This window comes from Coffea eugenioides, chromosome 11 (genome assembly GCF_003713205.1).
Source record: "Coffea eugenioides isolate CCC68of chromosome 11, Ceug_1.0, whole genome shotgun sequence".
Taxonomy (NCBI): Eukaryota; Viridiplantae; Streptophyta; class Magnoliopsida; order Gentianales; family Rubiaceae; genus Coffea; species Coffea eugenioides.
This window is the reverse complement of record NC_040045.1, coordinates 17,388,009-17,408,606: the sequence shown is the minus strand read 5'-3', so window position 1 is coordinate 17,408,606 and position 20,598 is coordinate 17,388,009.

Here is a 20,598-nt window from a genome sequence, read left to right as displayed (position 1 = left end):
TTTGAATCCTTTGCCGTACCAATTTTACCTTTTCATTAGCCTCCTCAATCCAAGATACGGTAGTCGGGTCTAAAATTTTTCGTTCACCTACTTCATCCCAACAAATTGGGGATCTACACTTCCGACCATAAAGTGCTTCGTATGGAGCCATTTGAATAGAAGAATGGAAACTATTGTTATAGGCAAATTCCACTAAAGTCAAAAACTTACTCCAACTCTCTCCAAAATCCAGCACACAAGTCCTTAACATGTCCTCAAGGGTCTGAATTGTTCTTTCAGATTGTCCATCAGTCTGAGGATTTTGGAGGTACTAAAGTTTAACTTAGTCCCCAACACTTCTTGCATCTTTTGCCAAAACCTCGAAACAAATCTTGGATCCCTATCTGACACAATACTCAAAGGTATACCATGTAGTCTGATGATCTCATCCAAGTACAACTTGGCCAGCTTTTCTAACGGGTATTTCATGTTAATCGGTAGAAAATGAGCTGATTTAGTCAATCTATCCACTATTACCCAAATGGCATCATGGCCTCTCTGTGTCCTTGGTAAGCCTGATACAAAATCCATGGTAATATTCTCCCATTTCCACTCAGGTATTTCTAGAGGTTGCAAAAGTCCTGAGGGTTTTTGATGCTCGGCTTTAACCTGTTGACAAACCAAGCATGTCTGAACAAATTGAGCAATTTCTTTCTTCATATTCTCCCACCAATATAGACCTTTCAAGTCCTGGTACATTTTATCCCCCCCCAGGGTGTACCGTAAACTTCGATCGGTGTGCTTCCTCTAAAACTTCCTTCTTAAGTGTTTCATCCTTTGGTGCTACCATCCGATTTCGAAATCTCAATATTCCATCTGATCCCAAATTGAAATCCGTCTGGTCTCCCATCTTAACTTTCTCCACCAACTTTTGCACTTCAGGGTCCTTTTCCTGAGATTCCTTAATGCGTTCCATTAAAGTGGAGGTTATCACAATATTCCCCAAAATTAGTTTCCTTGGTTCTAATCGAGGATTCCAATAGCTAACTTCCTCCAACAACTGAAATTCCTTAACCATCAATCCAGTCATTTGTACCTGACGGCTCAAAGCATCGGCCACTACATTGACCTTTCCAGGGTGGTACTTAATCGTACAATCATAATCTTCCAGAAATTCCATCCATCTACGTTGCCTCAAGTTCAACTCCTTCTGAGAAAATAAGTACTTAAGACTTTTGTGATCTGTAAAAACCTCAAATGTTACTCCGTACAAATAGTGTCTCCATTTCTTCAAAGCAAAGACCACAGCCGCTAACTCCAAATCATGGGTCGGATAATTTCCTTCATGCGGTTTCAATTTCCTAGAGGTATAAGCTATCACTTTATCATTTTGCATCAAAACACATCCCAAACCTTCCTTAGAAGCATCTGTGAAAACCACAAAACTATCCTGTCCATTAGGTAGAGCTAGAACAGGCGCTCTAGTCAACCGTCTTTTCAACTCCTGAAAACTTCCTTCACACTTAGGACTCCAAATAAATTTTCCATTTTTCTTGGTTAACTCAGTCATAGGTCCAGCAATTTTCGAAAAATCCTGGATGAATCTCCGGTAATACCCTGCCAATCCTATAAAACTCCGAACTTCCGTTGGGTTTTCCGGTCGTTTCCATTTCGAAACAGCTTCAACTTTAGCTGGATCCACTTTAATTCCATCCTGAGAAATTATATGCCCTAGGAAAGTCACTTCTTTTAGCCAGAATTCACACTTGCTAAATTTAGCATATAACTGATGTTCCCTCAAGATTTGTAAAATAATTCTCAAATGTTTCTCATGATCCTTCGTATTCTTAGAATACACCAAAATATCATCAATGAATATCACCACAAATTGATCCAAATAAGGCTTAAAAACCCTATGCATTAAATCCATGAAAGCGGCAGGTGCATTGGTTAACCCAAAAGGCATTACTGCAAACTCGAAGTGCCCATACCTCGAGTTAAAAGCAGTCTTAGGTATGTCCTTCTCTAAAATCCTCAATTGATAGTAACCTTGCCTTAGATCCAACTTTGAAAACACTACTGCCCCTTGCAGTTGGTCAAACAGTTCATCAATGTGGGGTAGTGGGTATTTATTCTTAATCGTAACATCATTTAAGCCTCGATAATCTATACATAACCTCAAACTCCCATCTTTCTTCTTTACAAACAAAACTGGGGCTCCCCACGGGGAATCACTCTCTCGTATAAAACCCCGTTCCAACAAATCCTGTAATTGTAACTTCAACTCTTTCAACTCAGCTGGAGCCATCCTATATGGTGTCCTTGAGATAGGTGCTGATCCCGGAGTTACATCAATTTTAAAAGCTATTTCCCGTTCCGGGGGTAAAGACTCCAATTCTTCAGGAAAAACATCAGAAAATTCTTTCACTACCGGTGTGTCCTCCAGATTCACCTTATCGCTAAGGGTATTAATAAGAAAAGCCAAATATCCTTGAGCTCCCTTATTCAACAATTTTCTAGCCCGAATTCCCGAAATAAGTGCAGATGAGGCTAACTTACCCCTCACATCCAATTTCAGGGTTGCCTCCCCTGGAATACACAATTCTACAATTTTCGTCCTACAATTCAGTTGGGCATTATAACGGGCTAACCAATCCATTCCTAGGATCACATCATATCCTTTAATCGCTAAGCCTATCAAATCGGCCAGCAATTTTCTTTCCTTCACGCAGATTTCACTATTCTTATACACCAGATTAGCAATTAAACTTTTGTCCCCAGTAGGTGTTTTAACCTCCAAGTCATATGGTAACTTAATTGGCTTCAAGTCTATTCCACTCATGAAATCAGGGTTTACAAAAGAGTGCGTTGCACCCGGATCAATTAAAACCCTAGCTAGGCGGTGAAAGAAGAAATATATCAAAATTAGAATCAACCAAGAAAGCATTGAAATTAACAATAATTTACATTCATAAGCATGTCAAGTTCGTACAATTAGCAAGTTAGGGACATTTCACAAAAATATAGCACACAGGTGCTCAAAAGTATACTTTTAGTCACAGAAGACTAAAGTAAGAACAAGTGCCCAAGAGTAGGCCACACAAGCATGCAAAATACAATGGCCTCGGCACTCGCGTCACCCTAACTAGTCCTAACTGTACCGGTCAAAAGTCAAAAGGGGTCAACGACTAAGATCCTAGTCCTCAGCGGGGCTATCAGGAGGAACCTCCTCCTCGGGATCCTCCTCCTCAACATCCGGAATCACCTCAGCAGCGTCCTCAACCAATCTAGAAGCATCAGCCAGGATCTCGAAAGCCCGGTTACGGACATCCCGTCCTAACCTAGTGAGTCGAGCCCTAGTATCCTGAAGCTCCTCATTAACCACTGCAGATGTGGCTACCTCACCCTCCAGCACCTCCTCGAGCTCGGCAATCCGCTCACCCTGAGCGCCGACCATCTGCCTAAGCTCGTCTACCTCAGCCTGTAAATCGCGGTTGGCATCCACCAACTGACGACGCTCGTCATCCAGAGCATGCACTATATGGCTCGGGTAGGCGTAAGTCAACCTACACGGACATCGAGGGTATCTATCATACGGTGAGTAGCGTACTCAAGCTCCTCCCACTCGAGCTCGGTAGAAGATAGTCCTAAGAGGCTCATAATGACCATTCGCATGGCCATTCCCGTTAGCTGTCGGGGCTCCATTTCTGTCATCCATCCCTGCAAAATAATAATACTTTTCAGGTTAGAAACTTAGATCACTACCTAGTTCCAATATCCTGCAATGCATGCCTAACTTAATCGTTGGTTCATCCCAATCGTCACTTGAGGTAGGACTAACTTAGTTGCTAGCTCGCCTCAAGTATTACTTAGGGTAGGATTAAGTCATCCCGTATCGAGTCTTAAAGGTAGAGTATCTAATATGTCTCCCATATAGACCTCTAACCTAGCGCTCTGATACCAACTGTGGCGCCCCACATCTCCCTAAGGCGGACCAAAGGGTATCCGCGGACGCCTGCCCAGCTCTCGCCAGGACTCAAGCAATTCCATTCAATTTAAAACCGGACTAAACACTTCGAAGAGAACAACATGAACACAATAATACGGAAGCGTTCAAGCTTATCAAGTCACTTAACATGTAACCAATACATCGGTAATCATAAAACAACTTAAATTCAACATACACGTCAGGGCCCAAACTTTCAAATTTACAATTTCCAAAAGTACAATCCAAACCAGGGCCTAGTCAAAATATAACAGGAGTCTTAACAAAAGTGTAACGAATGGTTTCTCCATACTTCTCCAAGATTCGGTCCTGTTAAGGAAAACAAAACTATAGGGTGAGCTAAACGCTCGTGAGGCCAAGAACACACATGCAAGCACTTTGTTCAAATAGCAATCCCAAATCAAATAAATAAAACCATGTCCCTTCAATAATCAATCATTCGAACAGGAAAAGTAATCAGAAACAATTCAAGGATATAGTAGCTCTCAGGAGCTAAGTTCCACTCGCTCTGCCGATGTCATTCGTATACCTTCCCGCATTGACCCTCCTGTCAACCGGGTCAGTATTTCCATTTCCGTAGATCACCACTTACTTCCCTCCGTCCACCGTACACCTCAAGGGCCCACAAGTCATGTATAAGGCGATACTCCACGAGTATGCCGAGCAAGACCTCTCATTAGGTCGAGCTCATATTTACCTCATGGCTCGCCTAAGTCCCCGACCAAGCCCATTGCTGGCTCGAGTCTAAGGTTGGCCTATGAGTTTGGGCGTCCCCCATTCATTTGAAAGTCGAGGAGGTTCACTCCAACGACATATGCATCATAACATAACATTGCATTTCATTCATTCATTCAGTACATTTCATTCATTCAATACATTTCAATCATTCATTTGAAATTAGAACGAGTGCGGTAAAGTACGCACCCGCCCTTATCTTCGAAACTTCCAACAATTACCACAAATAAGCAAGTATCACAGATTCACACACTTGACACTCACCGAGTAATTCAATAAGAATTATTTTCTGGGAGTTCAAGTGTCCACAGTAAGATCCTCTTGAATGCCTTCTTGTGTGCCTGGCAATTAATAGCGGATAATCACACAAATAACCCACTGGTCAAGGAAGATTGTACACTAGTACAATCTAAGGAATATTTCACAAAATGAACCTCAATTACTCGTAAATCGAGGTTCAACTTGCCTTTTATTACGTACAATATTATTTGAGTTTTTATCATGAAAAGCGAGGGCAAAACGTTTGAATAATACTAAGTGAATTAAGAGTTTTGGAAAAACTCCTTTGCCTTGAAAATTGAGAAATTTCAGTTTTATCCTAATTCTTTGAAAATTCGTATCTCTCTCGATATAAGTCCAAAACTGGAAAAATTTATACTGTTGGAAACCTTTTGGAAAGTGTTAAAAGTTCTTAGAAGACACCTTTCCTTGAATCTAAGTGGAAAGCACTCAAAAATGAGCTTGAAGATACAGACTCGGCGTACAAGGCAGAATTAAGTTGGATTTCGGCCAACTTTGAAAATTCGGCACGATTCACACATTGCAAACCGGCTTCTGAAATTTGTAACTCAATTAGAGTTGCAAGTGAGGTTTATAGCAAAACAAGAGGATCAAGAATTGGAGTTTTGAGTACCGAGATACGGTAGCTCAAAGTTGAGGAAGATTCAAGACTGAAGAAGAATTTCCAGTTTTGAACCTCCAACACTAGGAATTTAATTCGGTATCGAAACGAACTTGAATTGGTGCCAAAATTGGCAGTATTTTACTCCTATATGCAAGGTATTTCTCTATCAAATTTCAGGGAAAAATACCCTCGGGAAGGTAGTTAACTAATCATCCAAAATTCCAGAAAATTTCTAAGGCAATCTGCCTTTTGACTTTCATTTCCAAATTTCAAATCGTTTAACCAAGAAAGCTATCCAACCATGGTTCATTGGTGAAATAAAGGTCTAAGATAAATCCATGATACCTTTGGTAATGGTTTAGCATCAAAATTTCAATTAATAAGATCACTCCCAAGTTTTTGTCCCACATCAGTCCAAATATTACGTTTTTCCCAAAACAGGGCAGTCCACTTGTTTTAATCACAACTCAACCAATTTAACTCGGAATGAGGCATGGTTTATGGCGTTAGAAAATAGATTCATAGGACTAAAAGTTTACAGAAGGAAACTTTTTGAAATTTGGCAAGCAACCAGCTCAAAATTGAGCCTCAAGTTACTGCCTCTACAAACCATTCCAGCAAATCCGAGAGACAGGACAGCTCTCTTAAAACGTTTGGTTCTTCTCACTCACAAAGAATCAGAACGTGAATTTTATCTCAAATTAAATCTAGGAATTTCTAGTTTCAAACGCCACCAACGGCACTTGATTTCGACACCCGAGGACAGAGTTATGGCCAAAATGCTACCGCTGGACAGGGTTACCCGAAAATAACTTTCCAGCTTGCCTAGTCCACGAATAAATTCGTTTGCCCATCCAAATGTTAATGTTTTCCAACGAAAATTTCTACACATATAATATAACATATAAACATCAGGTTCATGCCAATAAATCACCAAAAATTGGCCTTATCATGGCCGAACAAAACAGGGGCAGATTCAGCCATTTCTGGTCATGACCTCTACTTTGGGTTTCCAACAATAATACTCCATAAATCCATCATTATAACCATTAAACCCAACATTGATCCTCTAATCAGCAACAACAACCCAAGTGTGGGAATACAAAGAGCCCACTAGAACATTTTGCAGCCATATCAAGCCACCCATACACATGCAATAGCTTAAAGATGCATTTCCACAATTATAATCCTAGTTTAAGGTGTAGGATGAAGTTATACCTCCTTAGTGCCTTAACCCAGAAATTTTCGGCCCTCAAGAGCTCCAAGAAACCGTGAAAATGCAGCCCTTTTTGTTAGCTAAATCCAACCTCCAAGTAGTATGCTAGATGATCTTCAAGTTTGGTGAAGATTGGTTGAGGTTTTGGGTTGATTTGATGAAGGAATTTGTGAAGCAAGAGAGTGAGTGAGAGAGAGATGTTGGCCGGCTGTCTTGGGAGGAAGAGAGAGTGAAGTTTGATCAAAATAAGCTTCCAAGAGAAGATTAAATGGGTGGTGCACAATCACTCCAAAGTCAACTCTTATTAGGGCTCGTTTGGCACGTTTTAGGTTCAATTTTCTCGCGCGTTTGGTTCACTAGTGCACTGAACCTCCAATGCATTTATATTCATGCAAGTATTATTCACTCTTAATTGTCCCGAAATAAGGGTCTAAAGTCCCTCAAATAAAGTCGCGCGTGTGAAAACGCGTACCGTCAATTTTAACGCGATAACGCGAAACTTCCAATAAATTCTTATAACGATTGCACTACTAACTATCACTTGAGTATTTACTCATAAGATTACCTATTTTAGGACCATAGTACAAGTCTCCAATATTCCAAGCTTATTGTGCTACTACGCGGATAAAATCTCCAAGTACTATTCACTATTTTTACTAAACGTACTCCAGAAAATTAATTTTTGAAACGAATCATTTTAAAAATATAACGAAGTTATATTATCATGTATTTAGGTCTAATAAGACTAGAAAATATTCCTCGTGGCAAAAATCCAATTAAATAATTTATTAAGCCATAAATTAGGCATAAAATAATAGTTTTTACGAGTCCTCACATCCTCTCCCCCTTAAGAAAATTTCGTCCTCGAAATTTACCTTGGTTGACGAACAAGTCTGGATATTTCTCTCTGATTGTCTCTTCAACTTCCCATGTTGCCTCCTCTACTCCATGGTTCTTCCATAGAACTTTCACTAGTGGTATCTGTTTGTTCCTCAGTTCCTTCACCTTTCGATCCAGAAGTTTTACCGGTCTCTCCTCATAGGTTAAGGTTTCATCGATTTCAATATTCTCCGGTTGTAAAACATGAGAGGGGTCTGGATGATATTTCTTAAGCATGGACACATGAAACACATTATGAATACGAGATAAGCTCGGTGGTAATTCCAGCTTATAGGCTACATTCCCAATTCGTTGAATAATCTTATATGGCCCTACAAACCTTGGTTGTAGTTTCTTCCCTTTTTCGGACATCAAGCTTGCTTTTAAAGGCGTAATCTTGAGAAATACCACATCTCCAACAGTGAACTCCAAATCCTTTCTCCGATTGTCGGCATAACTTTTTTGTCTACTCTGAGCGGTTTGAATCCTTTGTCGTACCAATTTTACCTTTTCATTAGCCTCCTCAATCCAAGATACGGTAGTCGGGTCTAAAATTTTTCGTTCACCTACTTCATCCCAACAAATTGGGGATCTACACTTCCGACCATAAAGTGCTTCGTATGAAGCCATTTGAATAGAAGAATGGAAACTATTGTTATAGGCAAATTCCACTAAAGTCAAAAACTTACTCCAACTCTCTCCAAAATCCAGCACACAAGTCCTTAACATGTCCTCAAGGGTCTGAATTGTTCTTTCAGATTGTCCATCAGTCTGAGGATTTTGGAGGTACTAAAGTTTAACTTAGTCCCCAACACTTCTTGCATCTTTTGCCAAAACCTCGAAATAAATCTTGGATCCCTATCTGACACAATACTCACAGGTATACCATGTAGTCTGATGATCTCATCCAAGTACAACTTGGCCAGCTTTTCTAACGGGTATTTCATGTTAATCGGTAGAAAATGAGCTGATTTAGTCAATTTATCCACTATTACCCAAATGGCATCATGGCCTCTCTGTTTCCTTGGTAAGCCTGATACAAAATCCATGGTAATATTCTCCCATTTCCACTCAGGTATTTCTAGAGGTTGCAAAAGTCCTGAGGGTTTTTGATGCTCGGCTTTAACCTGTTGACAAACCAAGCATGTCTGAACAAATTGAGCAATTTCTTTCTTCATATTCTCCCACCAATATAGACCTTTCAAGTCCTGGTACATTTTATCCCCCCCCAGGGTGTACCGTAAACTTCGATCGGTGTGCTTCCTCTAAAACTTCCTTCTTAAGTGTTTCATCCTTTGGTACTACCATCCGATTTCGAAATCTCAATATTCCATCTGATCCCAAATTGAAATCCGTCTGGTCTCCCATCTTAACTTTCTCCACCAACTTTTGCACTTCAGGGTCCTTTTCCTGAGATTCCTTAATGCGTTCCATTAAAGTGGAGGTTATCACAATATTCTCCAAAATTCCTTTCCTTGGTTCTAATCGAGGATTCCAATAGCTAACTTCCTCCAACAATTGAAATTCCTTAACCATCAATCCAGTCATTTGTACCTGACGGCTCAAAGCATCGGCCACTACATTGGCCTTTCCAGGGTGGTACTTAATCGTACAATCATAATCTTCCAGAAATTCCATCCATCTACGTTGCCTCAAGTTCAACTCCTTCTGAGAAAATAAGTACTTAAGACTTTTGTGATCTGTAAAAACCTCAAATGTTACTCCGTACAAATAGTGTCTCCATTTCTTCAAAGCAAAGACCACAGCCGCTAACTCCAAATCATGGGTCGGATAATTTCCTTCATGCGGTTTCAATTTCCTAGAGGTATAAGCTATCACTTTATCATTTTGCATCAAAACACATCCCAAACCTTCCTTAGAAGCATCTGTGAAAACCACAAAACTATCCTGTCCATTAGGTAGAGCTAGAACAGGCGCTCTAGTCAACCGTCTTTTCAACTCCTGAAAACTTCCTTCACACTTAGGACTCCAAATAAATTTTCCATTTTTCTTGGTTAACTCAGTCATAGGTCCAGCAATTTTCGAAAAATCCTGGATGAATCTCCGGTAATACCCTGCCAATCCTATAAAACTCCGAACTTCCGTTGGGTTTTCCGGTCGTTTCCATTTCGAAACAGCTTCAACTTTAGCTGGATCCACTTTAATTCCATCCTGAGAAATTATATGCCCTAGGAAAGTCACTTCTTTTAGCCAGAATTCACACTTGCTAAATTTAGCATATAACTGATGTTCCCTTAAGATTTGTAAAATAATTCTCAAATGTTTCTCATGATCCTTCGTATTCTTAGAATACACCAAAATATCATCAATGAATATCACCACAAATTGATCCAAATAAGGCTTAAAAACCCTATGCATTAAATCCATGAAAGCGGCAGGTGCATTGGTTAACCCAAAAGGCATTACTGCAAACTCGAAGTGCCCATACCTCGAGTTAAAAGCAGTCTTAGGTATGTCCTTCTCTAAAATCCTCAATTGATAGTAACCTTGCCTTAGATCCAACTTTGAAAACACTACCGCCCCTTGCAGTTGGTCAAACAGTTCATCAATGTGGGGTAGTGGGTATTTATTCTTAATCGTAACATCATTTAAGCCTCGATAATCTATACATAACCTCAAACTCCCATCTTTCTTCTTTACAAACAAAACTGGGGCTCCCCACGGGGAATCACTCTCTCGTATAAAACCCCGTTCCAACAAATCCTGTAATTGTAACTTCAACTCTTTCAACTCAGCTGGAGCCATCCTATATGGTGTCCTTGAGATAGGTGCCGATCCCGGAGTTACATCAATTTTAAAAGCTATTTCCCGTTCCGGGGGTAAAGACTCCAATTCTTCAGGAAAAACATCGGAAAATTCTTTCACTACCGGTGTGTCCTCCAGATTCACCTTATCGCTAAGGGTATTAATAAGAAAAGCCAAATATCCTTGAGCTCCCTTATTCAACAATTTTCTAGCCCGAATTCCCGAAATAAGTGCAGATGAGGCTAACTTACCCCTCACATCCAATTTCAGGGTTGCCTCCCCTGGAATACACAATTCTACAATTTTCGTCCTACAATTCAGTTGGGCATTATAACGGGCTAACCAATCCATTCCTAGGATCACATCATATCCTTTAATCGCTAAGCCTATCAAATCGGCCAGCAATTTTCTTTCCTTCACGCAGATTTCACTATTCTTATACACCAGATTAGCAATTAAACTTTTGTCCCCAGTAGGTGTTTTAACCTCCAAGTCATATGGTAACTTAATTGGCTTCAAGTCTATTCCACTCATGAAATCAGGGTTTACAAAAGAGTGTGTTGCACCCGGATCAATTAAAACCCTAGCTAGGCGATGAAAGAAAAAATATATCAAAATTAGAATCAACCAAGAAAGCATTGAAATTAACAATAATTTACATTCATAAGCATGTCAAGTTCGTACAATTAGCAAGTTAGGGACATTTAACAAAAATATAGCACACAGGTGCTCAAAAGTATACTTTTAGTCACAGAAGACTAAAGTAAGAACAAGTGCCCAAGAGTAGGCCACACAAGCATGCAAAATTCAATGGCCTCGGCACTCGCGTCACCCTAACTAGTCCTAACTGTACCGGTCAAAAGTCAAAAGGGGTCAACGACTAAGATCCTAGTCCTCAGCGGGGCTATCAGGAGGAACCTCCTCCTCGGGATCCTCCTCCTCAACATCCGGAATCACCTCAGCAGCGTCCTCAACCAATCTAGAAGCATCAGCCAGGATCTCGAAAGCCCGGTTACGGACATCCCGTCCTAACCTAGTGAGTCGAGCCCTAGTATCCTGAAGCTCCTCATTAACCACTGCAGATGTGGCTACCTCACCCTCCAGCACCTCCTCGAGCTCGGCAATCCGCTCACCCTGAGCGCCGACCATCTGCCTAAGCTCGTCTACCTCAGCCTGTAAATCGCGGTTGGCATCCACCAACTGACGACGCTCGTCGTCCAGAGCATGCACTATATGGCTCGGGTAGGCGTAAGTCAACCTACACGGACATCGAGGGTATCTATCATACGGTGAGTAGCGTACTCGAGCTCCTCCCACTCGAGCTCGGTAGAAAATAGTCCTAAGAGGCTCATAAGGACCATTCGCATGGCCATTCCCGTTAGCTGTCGGGGCTCCATTTCTGTCATCCATCCCTGCAAAATAATAATACTTTTCAGGTTAGAAACTTAGATCACTACCTAGTTCCAATATCCTGCAATGCATGCCTAACTTAATCGTTGGTTCATCCCAATCGTCACTGGAGGTAGGACTAACTTAGTTGCTAGCTCGCCTCAAGTATTACTTAGGGTAGGATTAAGTCATCCCGTATCGAGTCTTAAAGGTATAGTATCTAATATGTCTCCCATATAGACCTCTAACCTAGCGCTCTGATATCAACTGTGGCGCCCCACATCTCCCTAAGGCGGACCAAAGGGTATCCGCGGACGCCTGCCCAGCTCTCGCCAGGACTCAAGCAATTCCATTCAATTTAAAACCGGACTAAACACTTCGAAGAGAACAACATGAACACAATAATACGGAAGCGTTCAAGCTTATCAAGTCACTTAACATGTAACCAATACATCGGTAATCATAAAACAACTTAAATTCAACATACACGTCAGGGCCCAAACTTTCAAATTTACAATTTCCAAAAGTACAATCCAAACCAGGGCCTAGTCAAAATATAGCAGGAGTCTTAACAAAAGTGTAACGAATGGTTTCTCCATACTTCTCCAAGATTCGGTCCTGTTAAGGAAAACAAAACTATAGGGTGAGCTAAATGCTCGTGAGGCCAAGAACACACATGCAAGCACTTTGTTCAAATAGCAATCCCAAATCAAATAAATAAAACCATGTCCCTTCAATAATCAATCATTCGAACAGGAAAAGTAATCAGAAACAATTCAAGGATATAGTAGCTCTCAGGAGCTAAGTTCCACTCGCTCTGCCGATGTCATTCGTATACCTTCCCGCATTGACCCTCCTGTCAACCGGGTCGGTATTTCCATTTCCGTAGATCACCACTTACTTCCCTCCGTCCACCGTACACCTCAAGGGCCCACAAGTCATGTATAAGGCGATACTCCACGAGTATGCCGAGCAAGACCTCTCATTAGGTCGAGCTCATATTTACCTCATGGCTCGCCTAAGTCCCCGACCAAGCCCATTGCTGGCTCGAGTCTAAGGTTGGCCTATGAGTTTGGGCGTCCCCCATTCATTTGAAAGTCGAGGAGGTTCACTCCAACGACATATGCATCATAACATAACATTGCATTTCATTCATTCATTCATTCAGTACATTTCATTCATTCAATACATTTCAATCATTCATTTGAAATTAGAACGAGTGCGGTAAAGTACGCACCCGCCCTTATCTTTGAAACTTCCAACAATTACCACAAATAAGCAAGTATCACAGATTCACACACTTGACACTCACCGAGCAATTCAATAAGAATTATTTTCTGGGAGTTCAAGTGTGCCTGGCAATTAATAGCGGATAATCACACAAATAACCCACTGGTCAAGGAAGATTGTACACTAGTACAATCTAAGGAATATTTCACAAAATGAATCTCAATTACTCGTAAATCGAGGTTCAACTTGCCTTTTATTACGTACAATATTATTTGAGTTTTTATCATGAAAAGCGAGGGCAAAACGTTTGAATAATACTAAGTGAATTAAGAGTTTTGGAAAAACTCCTTTGCCTTGAAAATTGAGAAATTTCAGTTTTATCCTAATTCTTTGAAAATTCGTATCTCTCTCGATATAAGTCCAAAACTGGAAAACTTTATACCGTTGGAAACCTTTTGGAAAGTGTTAAAAGTTCTTAGAAGACACCTTTCCATGAATCTAAGTGGAAAGCACTCAAAAATGAGCTTGAAGATACAGACTCGGCGTACAAGGCAGAATTAAGTTGGATTTCGGCCAACTTTGAAAATTCGGCACGATTCACACATTGCAAACCGGCTTCTGAAATTTGTAACTCAATTAGAGTTTTAAGTGAGGTTTATAGCAAAACAAGCGGATCAAGAATCGGAGTTTCGAGTACCGAGATACGGTAGCTCAAAGTTGAGGAAGATTCAAGACTGAAGAAGAATTTCCAGTTTTGAACCTCCAACACTAGGAATTTAATTCGGTATCGAAACGAACTTGAATTGGTGCCAAAATTTGCAGTATTTTACTCCTATATGCAAGGTATTTCTCTATAAAATTTCAGGGAAAAATACCCTCGGGAAGGTAGTTAACTAATCATCCAAAGTTCCAGAAAATTTCTAAGGCAATCTGCCTTTTGACTTTCATTTCCAAATTTCAAATCGTTTAACCAAGAAAGCTATCCAACCATGGTTCATTGGTGAAATAAAGGTCTAAGATAAATCCATGATACCTTTGGTAATGGTTTAGCATCAAAATTTCAATTAATAAGATCACTCCCAAGTTTTTGTCCCACATCAGTCCAAATATTACGTTTTTCCCAAAACAGGGCAGTCCACTTGTTTTAATCACAACTCAACCAATTTAACTCGGAATGAGGCATGGTTTATGGCGTTAGAAAATACATTCATAGGAATAAAAGTTTACAGAAGGAAACGTTTTGAAATTTGGCAAGCAACCAGCTCAAAATTGAGCCTCAAGTTACTGCCTCTACAAACCATTCCAGCAAATCCGAGAGACAGGACAGCTATCTTAAAACGTTTGGTTCTGCTCACTCACAAAGAATCAGAACGTGCATTTTATCTCAAATTAAATCTAGGAATGTCTAGTTTCAAACGCCACCGACGGCACTTGATTACGACACCCGAGGACAGAGTTATGGCCAAAATGCTACCGCTGGACAGGGTTACCCGAAAATAACTTTCCAGCTTGCCTAGTCCACGAATAAATTCGTTTGCCCATCCAAATGTTAATGTTTTCCAACGAAAATTTCTACACATATAATATAACATATACACATCAGGTTCATGCCAATAAATCACCAAAAATTGGCCTTATCATGGCCGAACAAAACAGGGGCAGATTCAGCAATTTCTGGTCATGACCTCTACTTTGGGTTTCCAACAATAATACTCCATAAATCCATCATTATAACCATTAATCTACCATTAAACCCAACATTGATCCTCTAATCAGCAACAGCAACCCAAGTGTGGGAATACAAAGAGCCCACTAGAACATTTTGCAACCATATCAAGCCACCCATACACATGCAATAGCTTAAAGATGCATTTCCACAATTATAATCCTAGTTTAAGGTGTAGGATGAAGTTATACCTCCTTAGTGCCTTAACCCAGAAATTTTCGGCCCTCAAGAGCTCCAAGAATCCGTGAAAATGCAGCCCTTTTTGTTAGCTAAATCCAACCTCCAAGTAGTATGCTAGATGATCTTCATGTTTGGTGAAGATTGGTTGAGGTTTTGGGTTGATTTGATGAAGGAATCACTACAAGAAAATTGGTCATCAGTGACAACTTTTCTCTGTGACGAAAAAAAGTTGTCACAAAAAAGATCCTTTATTGACGACTTTTTAACTCTCACAACCTCTAATGGGGAACTCTTTGTGACGACTTAGAAAAGTCGTCACTAGTAAATTCCCGGCAAGATTTAGCAAGAGTGCGGGAGTGTTTAGAACACACAATAGTGACGACATTAAGAACATCATCACTATTGCTTGGACTATTTACAGACGACTTTTAGTTGTCGTCACTAAAAAAATTTATTAGTGACAACAATTTTTAGTGATGACAATAAGTCGTCACAAAAGGTACTTCTTTAGTCGCGACACCTAAAGTTGTCACAATTGCATCAAAGCAACTAAATGTTTAGTGACGACCCGTTATTTTCGTCACAAACTACACCGCAAGAAATATGATCATTAGTGACAACATTTTTAGTGACTACAAATGTCGTCACAAAAAGTGGTTGTTTAGTGACGACAAGGAAAGTTGTCATAATTGCTCAAAGCAACTAAGTCTTCAGTGATGACCTTGAAAAAGTTATCACTAAAATGATCTATATAGTGACAACTTCTAATATCGTCACTGTCACTCTACCGATTCAGATTTAGTGACAAGAATTAATCGTCACTGTTTAAAGTACTTATTTCTAAGTCACTTTCATTAATTCTACTGTGCTACCCTAACTTTTGCGATTTAGCCCCAAATGTTGTAAAAAATTCCATTATGATACCTTAACTTTTACAATTTAGCCCCATATGTAGTACACCGATTTTTTTAATTCTATTATTACTCCCTAACTTTTGTAATTTAGCCCCATATGTAATTCACTAATTTCATTAATTCTACTATGGCACTCTAACTTTTGCAATTTAACACCCATATGTAATACACCAATTTTATTATTTCTATTATGGCACCCTAGCTTTTACAATTTAGCCCCTATTTTTTTATTAGGAAATTGCGAATGGTATCTTGATAAACTATGCATAAATATTTTATAATTTTCTCAAACTTAAGTAATAATTTGTTATAAACTCTAAAGATATATCTTTCATTACAATAGTTATAAGGCAGGCAGGTCTTTTTATCAATGGAATAAGAAATTTATGCCAGATTTATCCTTTGTACTACATGCCAAGTAGTATTAGCAAAGGAATAACAAAGTACTACAAAGTAATTAACAAAATAGCCTTCAGGGAGTGTAGTTTATGGGCAAATGAGCATTATCTATTCAAAGTACCAACTTTTTATGGGCATTTTACTCTCAAACATATAATTTATGATAAATTTATAAATGTTTGTAAGTAAAATTCAAAAAGTGTTACACTGATTTCTTACAAAACGAAAACTGGCAGGTTATCTTTTCAACATAAATTAAATTTTTTTAAAAAAAGAAATGGCCCATAAAGTACCAACTCTTTGTGGGTTTCCTCCATTACATGAACAAATATTCTGCTCTTTATGGGCATTTCACTCTGAATCATTTAATTTATGTTAAATACATAAATGTTTGTAAGTAAAATTCAAAAAGTGTTGCACTAATATTTTTATGAAAGGGAAACTGGTAGGTTTTGTATTTAACATAAATTAAATATGTGAAAGCAAAAAAAAAAAGAAATTACCCATAAATCTATGTCTTGCAAATCTATACTAGTAAAATAGTTTCAAACAAAATTAAACATTAAAATAAACTGTAATTTATACACATTAAAATATCTGTAATTTATACACATTTTGCAACTACTACTTTGTGTTTTCTCTGTAATGAATTTTTTAACTATTGAGAACTTAAGTTTTGTCTTGCAAATCTATACTAGTACAATAGTTTTAAACAAAATTAAACATTAAAATAAATGTTTGAAAAAGAACAAAAGTATATTTTCACTTATATGTAATTAACAAATTTTGCCACCTATATTGATGAAAATTTGTGTTTTTGTACTAAAAAATAAAGAATAATACTATAGCAATAAAATCTATGCTTCAAACCAAATTAAAAATAAAAAAAAAGCATGATGATTGGTCTCAAATGTTGGGAAAATTATTATTTTTATTGAAACTATGTTATAACGATATAATTTGAGTTTAATTATTTTGAATTACATGATGTTCTTTAGTGCTGCAATTATAAGAAATTAGTATAAAATATTAACAAATTATAAAAGTACATTTTCAATTATATGAAATTAACAAATTTTGCCACCTATGTTGATGAAAATTTTTATTTTTTGCTAAAAAAATAAAGAATAATACTATAGCATTAAAATCTATGGTTCAAACCATATTACAAATTCAGAAAAAAAACATGATTTTTGGTATCAAATGGGGGGAAAATGAGTGAAGTCAAAATTTTGATCAAATCATAGGAAAGTGCCGCGCAACAAAAACAATATCCAAAGCAAAGCAAAGACCAAAGCAGTGGAACACATTCTGAAAACAAAAGCAACGGAACACTTGGTCTGAAACACAAACAAGCTTCTGCACTGAGCTGAAACAGAGCTTCCTATACATTTTCCCCAATTTTTCCAAATCCCTAATATTCTACTACATTTTCCCCAATTTTTCCAAATCCCTACTACATTTGCTTTTCTCCTTTTTTTTTCCAATCTTTTGCCCCCTCTATTTATGTCGAGGAAGCACAGGGGAGCAAGGTGTTGGAGCTGAGAGGAAAAAGACTGAAACAAGAAGGAAAAACTGAGAAGAGAAACCGAGAGAGCCGAGAGTAAGGCTGAGAAATTCTAAGCAAAAGGAAAGGGAAAGCAGCGAGTGAAGGAGAAAACCATCGCTTTCCATCATCGGTTTCCATCATCGTTGAAGGGCAACTCTGTCCGCTAAAGATCTTTCCAATCCGCTTCCTTTTTGCTGTCCAGGTATGTTACTTCTTATCTATCTGTTTGACGATGACGAGGTAGCCTTGCCATACTTATGATTTTAAGGTTCTTGGTACAGTCTATGATGAACCCATGAGGTCTTTCGTTGGATGTTTATGGTTGCCCTCTTATGTTTTGACAGGCCAAAATCAGAAAAATCACATAAATTTCCTGTTTCAACGTTCCATTCCTTTACTTGTGGTAGTGATTAATGGTTTTGTTAGAACCCCTGCAACAAGATGAAACCTTTTGCTTGTTGCAACTGTTTCCGGTACTTTTTTTTTTAATCTTTTTTTGCCTTTCGGTCGCTGAGATAGCGTTTGATGTGATGCTGTGTTTGTTGTTTGATCCAAAGGTTTTAACTTTCTCCAATTTGGTAAGCCAAAGACTACATCTTTGGTCCTTATTTGCATAACCTGGGTCTGTTAGGGCCTTTGGAGTCCAATCGAAGGATGCACTGCGACAAGCTCGAAGTTATCGGCTTGTTGCAGCAGTCTTTTCTTTCTGGGATTGCTAAAGTTGTGGTTTCATTTGATAATCTTGTTTTCGTTTGCAACTGGAGTGGGATACTATGAACATATCAGCTATCAGGGCTGTGTTTAGAAAGTCATTAGCCTTGAACTAAAGGCACACTGTCCTCTTTTCCCATTCCCTCGCTGTTATGCGAGCAATTCCAGTAGCTGAGAGTTGCTGCAACAAGGACGGTGCTCCTTGTCCTGCTGCAGCAATGTAGACAGATTAGAGCCCTATTCTCTATTGCAGCAATAAAAATTTTGATCTTTTGAATTGTTGAAGTTTCTGGAATGGTTTGAATTTCCTTTTTGGTTGGTTTGTTGTTTGATAATAATCTCATATATGAGTATGCTATGATTTAAAACAGCAATCAGTAAGCCTGCTACCTTCTGTTGTGCTCCTGTTCGTTAACTTGTTTAAGTAACTGTTTTCTTACGTTTCTGTGGAGTTTTGCTTAAGAGCCCGTTTGAGAGATTTTGACTTGCTTTACCATGAAACAAGACTTTCACTGCTGTTTTCCTTTTCATAATGCCGACCAAGTGTGAGTGTTAACTTGTTAAGTGAACTCCCATAGGTAAATTCAGAACTGGTGGAGACCTTTTGAATGAATTAGAATTTGCAAACTTTCACTTTGTTAGCTCTTATCCTCTTGTATGTACAACATGGCATTTTGATTATGAGTTTACGAAAGTTAATGTCGGTTTGGCTGCTGAATCTGTTTGGGTTTGAGCTACAATTGTTGCAGCAGAAAGAGCTTGCTTTGTGGGAGCAAAGAAAGCTTCGGTCTGCCGGAGCCCAGAAACCTTTAGGAAATTTTAGGAACCTGAAGTTTTGGATGCTCCTTTGTTCTTTCTTAAAGCTGTGCTTTGTATCTTTTGATGGGGAGCTTATGTATATGGTGTATCAGTTTCTCCCGTGAAACTGAAGTAATGTGAGCTGCTAACTTTGGGTGGTTTTCGCTCTTGTCCATGATTTAAGTTTGTTTTAAGGGCCTGTGATTCAAAGCTGTGATTGCTTGGATGTAGGCTGTGTTCGACAGTCCTTTTTTTTCCTTTCTTCTTTCTTTTTGATTCCAAGCTCCGGTGTTTTCTGTTTAGTTAACAAATCAATCAAGTTTTTCTTGGTTTGTTCGCATGAATGCATCTAAGTTGAATAAAGAAATTGCATGAGAATGGTTGGGGAAGAAAAGAAAAAAATTTCTGAAGTATAGAAAGTAGTTGCAGAGGTTTGTTTCTCAGTTAATTTGCATAATTGCCTTGTCAGGTGTTGTTTAGTCTTGTTTTAATTAAAGTTAGTTCAAAGTTTCGCTTGCTGAAGGTTTATGAATGAAGCTTGCGGATGAAATCATAGGGAATTCACTTTTTAGCATGCTGGAAGTTGTTTTTTTTGGTTTGTTGCTGCAGAAGCTGGGTCGTAGCATTTTGCATGGGAATGTTCAAAAAATTGTACTTTAACCCCTTAATTTGGGTTTAGTGCTACTATGGCCCATAAGATTGAAAAGATTAATCATTTTTATCCTTTTGACATATTATTTTTCCTTGGTATGTTTTCATTTGATTTGTGGATAGATTTTTCATGAACTTTAGGATGAAATAGGAAAGTTTAATGGTTTTCTAAAGAACTTATAGTTTTGATGGTGCTACTATGGCCCATAATAACTCAATCACAGCAAATGCTGGATGAAGACTGTCCTTATTGAGGAAATATTTCACTCGTTTTCTTCTTATTTTTATCTTGGATTTGTGTATCAATTTGCTTTCAAAGCAAATCCAGATTAAAAAAAATGGGATGTTGACTTGTGGAAAATGTGAACCAATTAATGTTGAATATTGATTTGAGTCCCATTTCGGATGGTTTTGTTCCTATCCATTTATTATCATCACTTTTTTTTTGGAATAAAGCAAAGTGGTCATATTGTGAAGCTCACATTATAGTATTATACTTAACAAATTTGAAAATTAGATAACCTTCATGTATTTGTGACATGTTTGACAGTTAGTTTCCTTTTCTT